Consider the following 8171-nt stretch of genomic DNA (forward strand, 5'->3'; position numbering starts at 1 on the left):
AATTACACTGGCTGCCCTCCTTTTGGCATCAAATTCATTTGTGTGTGTGTGTGTGTGTGTGTGTGTGTGTGTTGCTTTAAACAGAATATTCTATCACAGGACACATGAGGTCAAATATCTGACAACATGCTGAGGCTGAATGTCAGCAGAGAAGCCATTATCAACCAGACTTTGTGGAATCGCCATATGAAATTGTCAATAAGCAAACAAGAAAGAAACCCCTTAAAAATAAAAATAAGCCACAAAAACTGCAAATAGGGCATTTTTGATGACAACCAAACCATCAGATTAAACTTAATGAATATTAGAACATATTTCTGAGACAAACAGAGCTATGCAGGTCAAGCAGGAGTCGTGTACATACTGCATGCATTTCTGCTACAGCTGAGATATTTTGATTCTTTAAAGTTATAAAAACAATTAGCAATATTTAAAGCTATCATAAAATGAACACATTGTAGTGAAAATGCACTTGTGACTTGCAGTATGCTTTTCAGTTACATTCAAATATGTATTTATACACATTTGGAAAAGTTACTGATAATGAAAATAATTAGTCAGCTTTTCTTCTCCATCCAGTTTAGAATGAAATAAATATTTCATTAAATCGCTTAAATGCAATTACGTATTCTAGTTATGATTTTTGAAGCATTTAATCTCTGGATTAATATTCAGAAAGAATCTTAATTAGGAATTATTCTGATTAGAATAATAACTTGTGTCCGTTTAAAAAAATTCATCAGCTTAATGGTAAACACACAGTGAGTGTCATAATCCTTCTCATTATTATGATACAAGTCTAGAGTAGCAGTTGGACAGTTATAATCAACTACTAAATGATAACCCTGAGCACTTTTTCAGTGCAGATTCTTCTGTGTTTGCTAATTGTCAAGCACTCGACCACACAGATTAATTTAATAAGGTTCTTTTCTGGGGCGGCATAACGGCACAGTGGTTCGACCAGCGCCTTCCAGTGAGAAGGGTGCAGCATTGCCTCCCGGCCCGAGGCCTTTCCCTGTGGAGTTTGCATGTTCTCCGTGTACACGTGTGGGTTTTTCCTTGGGGCAACTCCGGTTTCCTCCCACAGATCAAAAACATGCAAGATAAGTGTGAGTGAGTGTTTGATTGTCTTGTTTGTCTCTCTGGCTATGTTCAAACAAGCACAGGGCAATAAAACAATAATATTGCGATAGATGTGATCAGTATCAATAAAAAAAGTTGTATTTGTACTCCGATCCAGAACCACAGGCATTCTGGGGGGTGTATGCAGAGAAGAAGCTTTTGCCGCTCACATCTCACGGCCCAGCTAAGCAAGGTTGGTGGAATCAACTAACTCACCCACCTTTTGGTAAGCTATAAGCAATAACTTATTGAGTAACCTGCACAGTAACAGTTTCATGTTTCGCCACCGTGCCTCATAACTGCTTTAAGAAAAACAACAACAACAACAACAACAAAAAGAACGACGTGGAGTGAAAGGCGAAAACGAGTGCAACAGTTTGAGGAAATTGTGGATAAAAGAGGAAAGGTTGTGTCACCAGTTTGGCAGATTTAATCAGCCTTTTTCCTCCTGGTCCTTATTTCAAATAAGTTAAAAAAAATTACTGATATCGACTGTTAATCTTTTTTTGGTGTGTGGTCGCTAGGAATGTGCGATATGGCAAAAAATTCATATCACAACATACATTATGATGAGTGGCGGTAACGAAATATATCAAGATATAAAACTTAATAGAAAATAAATAAATCACACATTGAGTGGAATAAAAATGTAAAGGTAAAAAAATTTAGACCTTAAAATCTCCTTTTTTTAAGGGACACTTTAAAGTCTCCCATAAAAATCTAAATTTAAGGGAGATCTACAATAACTTTAATGTAATAGATATCGGCATCCATTGGATGTTGTGTTTGGAATCACCAGCTTCGTTTTAAGGTGGTAAAATAAATTGCTTGTATTTATTCCTTTCTACACACTTTGCAGATTATTTTTTCTGCACTCCACGTGTTTAATCTGTGCGCGCTCCGGCGGGGTGACAATCATTATAGTCGCGCTTTGGAGTGCGCGCACATTCGGCCGTGCATCGTCGCGCTATGACCGCAGGAGAAATGAGGTCCAGACTGATTTTTGTGCGTCCCACCTGAGCACYGACTTCACCTGCACGGACAGTCGCCTCACTGCGTGGAAATGAATGGAGAGCGAGCGACGTCGCCTCCCATGTGTCGAGCCCTTCACACATGCTGCGGCGCGCACTCCTCCCGCAGCAGGCAGTGTGGTCGGTCGGCATCCGACCGGAGGACGCGCCGTCACATAAATATGTAAACAGTTCATTTTCACACACCCGAACCAGGTCCGGATAAGTTTTTTTCCCCTCTTCATTTGCGCTCTCAGCCAGGCTGCTTCCCGCTTCCTCTGTCATGACTCCAGCCGGTTACGTCATCAAAAAGAATTGCGCGGTTGGCTGGTAGACTACAGATCTCAATCATAGGATAAATTTATATCGTTTCTACCGTATATCGTTTATATTGCACATTCCTAGTGGTCGCTAACACATTATTTTAAATGCGACCTCCATCAGACTCCAGTGTGAACTATATGGCACTGATATGCAACCTAGATTGCGCAGAAGACGACGTGCCGTCACATTCAATATGCTAAGTGGACATAGGTAAACATGGAGGATACATGTGTTTGCCTGTGTGGATTGGTTCTGAAGTTGTTGTGCAATCAGAGTCGATTAAATAATTATCTGCTATGCTTGTTTTGTCTGAGTTTTCATTTGACCCTGGGTAAAGACGATTTACCTTTTCTAAGAATTTGGGTATTGTTGTCAGAGCCTCAAAACGATAGGTCAAATGCAGTTCTTAACCCTGCCATTTAAAAAATGAGTAAAGTTTAACGATGAGAGCTATTTTGGCCGATCCTGTGGTTTGCAGAAAAAGATCCAAACATCTGCAGGGAATGATGAGAGGATAGCTGCACTCTCTTTCTGTCGTTCTCTCTTTGCTCCGCAGATGATGGCACAAAGGAAAGCTCTGGTATTTGGCATGGTAGCGCTGCGATGGGAACAGGCGCCTGGATATGTGATTTACTCTGAAGTCTCAGCCTCCTGCCTCTGTCTGTAGTGACACTAGTTACCATTGTCTTCTCATCTGAGCCTACTCAGCCAGAGCTGCTCTGTGCGCTGCCTGTCTTTTGTTCAAGCTCCTCTCCCCCTCACCACCACCACAAAGCTGAGTGCAATGGCCTGTTGGGCCGCCTGGATTATTCATGACCAGCAGGGACGTGTGGCTGTGCGTAGCTTGGGTGGTAAAGGGAGGGATTGGAGGTCTGGGTGTGTGCATAGAGGCAATAGGAGTAGCAGTGACTCCCAGTAGARCCAGTGTATGACAAATGGCCTTAAACAGTTCTCTTCTTCTAGAAATGTGCAGCCCAGTATGGGGATCCTGGAACCTGGCTGAAGCATGTGTATTTAATCTTTTTTTTTTTGTAATTATTTTTTCATGGATACTTTGGTGGCACACGCAGTCCAAACAAGTGCACTAATGTTGAAAATACTTCTGAGAAATGAGGACAAAATTAATTATTCCCAACCACCATTCTCGAGAACTGAACATTATGACCTAGAACACCCCTGCAAGACAGATGTTAAAAACAGAACATGTGGTACACAAAGCATCCCTTAGACCTCTTATAGCCTGCTTTCTGTGAGCCTGGATGGATGCGGTGCTGATGCTTGAGGATCTATTCATTGAGGGGGGTTGGTAGATACAGGAGAAGCAAAGAGTTGGACATTCATTCGTGTGTCTGCAAGTCAGGAAATTCCTTTTTGCTGCTGGTTATCAGACCTGCTTCAACACACTGAAACCAGTAATGTAATTTCTTCGTATCCGCCTTGCTGTTTCACTAGAGCCGTCCCACTTGGACAGCTATGCTCCACTCCCCTTACTAGACCTTTCTCCCCACACCAGTAGCCAGCCTGTAATCCTATAACAATTCAAAGATTGTGTGTTGGAAAGTACTTTTAAACCTTAGGAACTTTCAGGGTAACAGAAAGTTTACAAAGCCCATTTGTTGCTTGTTTTTGGGCCATTAAATGTAACAATTAATTGTTCAAAGAAACTCAGGTTTACTTGAATTTGATTTAAAAAAAGAAGCCTTGTAATTGTGTGAATTAATCCTGAGGGCTGATAATGATCGGTACATGTTCATCTCAAAAAACAGCTAAAGGTTCATATGGAGTTCCAAGAAAATTAATTTACTTTAAATTTAACATTTCTAATCTAACTAAATATGTATGGGTCTGAAAGAAAATCACGTTTATTTGTACGACACTGTTCTTTTAGAATTTAGGATTATAGTGATGTAAAAAAAAAACTCCACTCCTGTTGCAGGAAGCAAGGTTGAAGTTGATAGTTTTGGTTTTAGTTTCAATGTGTAGCTGCCAGCCAGGTGTGGTCAATGCCAGTTAAGGATACAAAAATTTGCCCAGCATTGTTCTACCTCCATTCTTGTAATTTTTATCAAATAAAATTAACAAAAGGAAGCAGAATGCACTAAACTTAAGTGCACCCTTGTTGCCTCAGTAGGAATTCAGGGAGGAAGTAACAGCCAAATGCTGCTAACCAAAAGCATTTTCAGAAACTGATCAACACCACATGTGAAGAGACGTACTGACAGCTCGCTGGTCTAGAGCACTCAGGTTATGAGTTACCAACAAGGACAAATATCAGCAACTATCTCAGAGAAGCAAGTTATGTTGCACATCAATCCAGAAGGAATGAAAAGAATTACAAATCCATCATTTTACAGTGAGAGAGTTTATGTAACTCAAATGAGGTTGTCTGCCCAACAGCTAAAGCTTGACTGAAGTAAACTTTAAACTCATGAAACAGGACGATGATCCAGACCCCCACAACAAATCTACAATAAACGGAAAAAAATAAACAGCAAAGGTGTTTCAGTGGCCAAGTCAAAGTCCAGACCCCAATCTGAAATAGATGCTATTTGGGACATTAAACAGAGTTGTTCTTAAACAAATGTTTAAAATCCCAATGAAGGTTAAAAATGTTTTTAAAGGGATCCCTGATTAGTTGTAACATGACTGTAAAAATACTTTAGGCTGTTTAGTTTTGTACATTTTTAAAAACATATTTTAACACGGACGGGGCCATTTTATTTACACACAAAGCATTCTGGGTAAATGATGACGTGGATAGGACCTCGGTGTGAGCGAGCTATATCCACCCTGAAGGTTAATCTTGGACAATATCTGATGATCGACTCTTTTAAATGAAACCAGAGCGCGTTGACAGAGAGGAGAAGGTAGAAATGACTCAGCCTGTAACTGAAAATATGGATGGAGGACAACAGAGCTGCTTCATGGAAGAAGAACCTCAGCTTAGCCTGTTAGCCTTTGTGCTAGCACTGATGCTATATTGCCTTATATGTATTAGCTCGGCGCCAGCACGACAAACTAACAAGTTAAACTGTTGTCCTCCATCCATATTTTCAGTTCCAGGCTGAGTCATTTCTACCCTCTCCTCTCTGTCAACGCTTTCTGGTTTCATTTAAAAGAGCCAATAGTCGGATATTGTCCAAGATTAACCTTCAGGGTGGATATAGCTCACTCACACCGAGGACCCATGTCATCATTTACCCAGAATGCGTTGTGTGTAAATAAAATGGCCCCGTCCGTGTAATAGATTTTTAAACTTTTAGTTTAAAAATAATAAAAACTGAACAGCCTACAGTATTTTTACAGTCTTTATTTTACAGTCAAAATATATGTTTATCAAATAAGGTCTAACGCTACAACTAATCAGGGATCCCTTTAAAAAGAGGGTCAAATTTTTCCACAAGGGTGTGAGAGACTGATTAGGTCATACAGAAGACGATGATTAAAGTGACTACTGATAAAAGGTGGTTTTACCAGCAATTGTGGGGTTACTTCTGTTTTCACACACAGCTTCTGCAGTTCTGCTTAGCTTCTGGTAAATAGTAAAGATAAATGTTTTACATCTAGAGTTATATTTATATAATTTCTGGAATTTTTTAAATACCAGGGGACTTTGTAAATGACGTCTGAATTTAAAACGCTGTTTCTGTCACAGCGGTGCTCCAAAACTTCTTTTTTTATAATACCATCTCATAAAACTTGTTCCTAAAATACATAGTACAAATGAAAAACACAAAGGGCCTTGAGCAAGAAGAACACAGGGATTTTGGTGTTGCCTAACACATGTGGATGAACACTGGGAGCGTTTCAGAAACACACAGGAAAACTTCCCTTCTCACTACTGTGCCACCGGGAGAGGACAACTATCAACCCACATTCCTGTTATTGTTATTCTAATTAGCTTCCAGATTAAATAAATATCTGTGTGCATGTACACGTACACACTTGTGCAAAAGCTTATTTTCAGTGCGAGGGGGAAGTCGGGGTAGAGTTAGAGCAGCCATGTGTGAGATAGGAGCCCTGATGTCTCCCAAGGATTCAAGGAAAGGCATGGGGTGAAATGGCACAATAATCAAGACGGCCGGCGGGAGGGAGGGAGGAAGCCCACGGGAAGCTCTGCCTTCACACACAGTCGTCATTAGATTATCTTTGAGAGGACCGCTACATTCCCCTCATCCCCGCTCTGCTGCCTACATGTGACAGCTGCGCACATAAAGACAAGACAGGGTTATGAACAACAAAAACAACAACAACAAAAAAAACACTCCCGTATCTGTAACGTAACATTTATCAATGGAGAAGGAAAGCTAACCAACGTAACACCTGACAGAGCACAATTCAAACGCAGAGTTCATGTTTACTCCCACCATACTGAACTCGTAAAACCAGCCAAAGCAAAGGTAATAAAGTACTGCATGGCATCTTTGGTAAGACTCGGTGTTCTACAATAAAAGTGAATCCAGCAAAATCTGTGAATAGATGAAAAAATAAGTCTTGTTCTTAAGTAACACGTGTTTGGTAATCAATAAGCAACTGACCACGTGGATTTATTTAACTAGGTCCTTTTTTTCTAAGAATTCAGATCATGCCAACGAGCAGCGTTGCCAGAGCCCCAAAACAAAATAAGCACCAAGATGTGAAATTCCAACCATGGGAATCCAGACCAGCTCTGAACGCATCTCTTAATCCCCTGTGATTATAAAGCAATCCAGAGTCTTATTTTGTTTTATACCAGATGTAAGTTATTGATTAGACCGTTGCAGTTTTCACTGCACAGCCAGTTTTAAGTCCATTTACCCTACCTAAAGTAGTAAAATAAGATGTTAGTCAAAATAAGCTGCCCCCCTGCTATTTATAGGTTGCACAGTAGGCTTTAAATGCAAACTTCAGAGGTCCTTTGAGAGTTTGTGTCTTTCATTGCATGATTACAAGCTTGGCAGGACGATTTACAATAGTAGGGCTATGTGCCGCAGCGACAGAAAGAAAAAGCAGTCGAAAAACCTCAGCGTGCTATTTCTTGATAGGAGCCTCGGCCCCTGACACCGCTGAGCCCTGGAGTGATGCCAGGACAGTGATTTGAAGAATTCCTCTGGTTTCTGTGGCTCTGCAAGTGCCCCTTTGCAGGAAATGTGACATGGACCAGGCAGGACAGTGATCAAAAAAAGAGGTAATTGTGGTTCTTGTGACAAAGCTCCACAGTTGGCAGCGGTCAGTGAACACATGACCTGTTGAACTTTGTGCAACTTGACAACCAGACAAGAGGCTTATCTAGTAGGTACAAATCTACGTGTGTGACATTGATGTAGATGCTATAAATCCTCGTTTTAGGCCAGACTGCCACCAAGTCCTTACCCCCCCACCCCCAGTAACTGCTTAATCTGGGCCTCCCCCCACTCCCAGTTGTTGTAGCTAGCTCATTAATGCCCAATCGTCCAGCTCTGAGACTAGTGTTGGAGGGGGAGGGAGACCATGCTTGAATTCTGCAAAGCAATTTGAATATGTAATGTGCCAACCAAGATATAATCACCAAATCCTTCTCAGTGATTAAAGCAAACTTAAATTGCACTAACATTGCCTTACTCTCATACGCAACTTATTCTGTAGTGAGTATTACAGATATCAAAAAGAAAAAAAAAATTGTATAGGTCTTCTGGACGGGTTCTTCTCTAATGAAACGTTTCGTCTCTCCTCCAAGAGACTTCTTCAGTCTGAGAG

The 8171-nt window shown here is 40.8% G+C and overlaps 1 protein-coding gene and 1 long non-coding RNA gene across 3 annotated transcripts in view; one reads left to right on the forward strand and one right to left on the reverse strand.

The window, feature by feature from the left end:
• The window catches only part of LOC106514330 (RNA polymerase II elongation factor ELL), a gene marked incomplete in the record, with an annotated part of 34815 nt that overhangs the window by 21528 nt on the left and 5116 nt on the right, over positions 1–8171 (reverse strand).
• Positions 53–8171, forward strand: part of LOC106514332 (uncharacterized) — a 15201-nt gene continuing 7082 nt past the window's right edge. Inside the window, exon 1 of one of the 2 annotated variants that reach the window (XR_001309882.1) lies at positions 53–1315. This is a non-coding gene — a long non-coding RNA (uncharacterized LOC106514332). Of the gene's footprint in view, positions 1316–5947; positions 7624–8171 lie in introns of those variants that run through there. The other variant, XR_001309883.1, reaches the window with a different exon arrangement.

This window comes from Austrofundulus limnaeus, unplaced genomic scaffold (assembly GCF_001266775.1).
Source record: "Austrofundulus limnaeus strain Quisiro unplaced genomic scaffold, Austrofundulus_limnaeus-1.0 Scaffold19, whole genome shotgun sequence".
Taxonomy (NCBI): domain Eukaryota; kingdom Metazoa; phylum Chordata; class Actinopteri; order Cyprinodontiformes; family Rivulidae; genus Austrofundulus; species Austrofundulus limnaeus.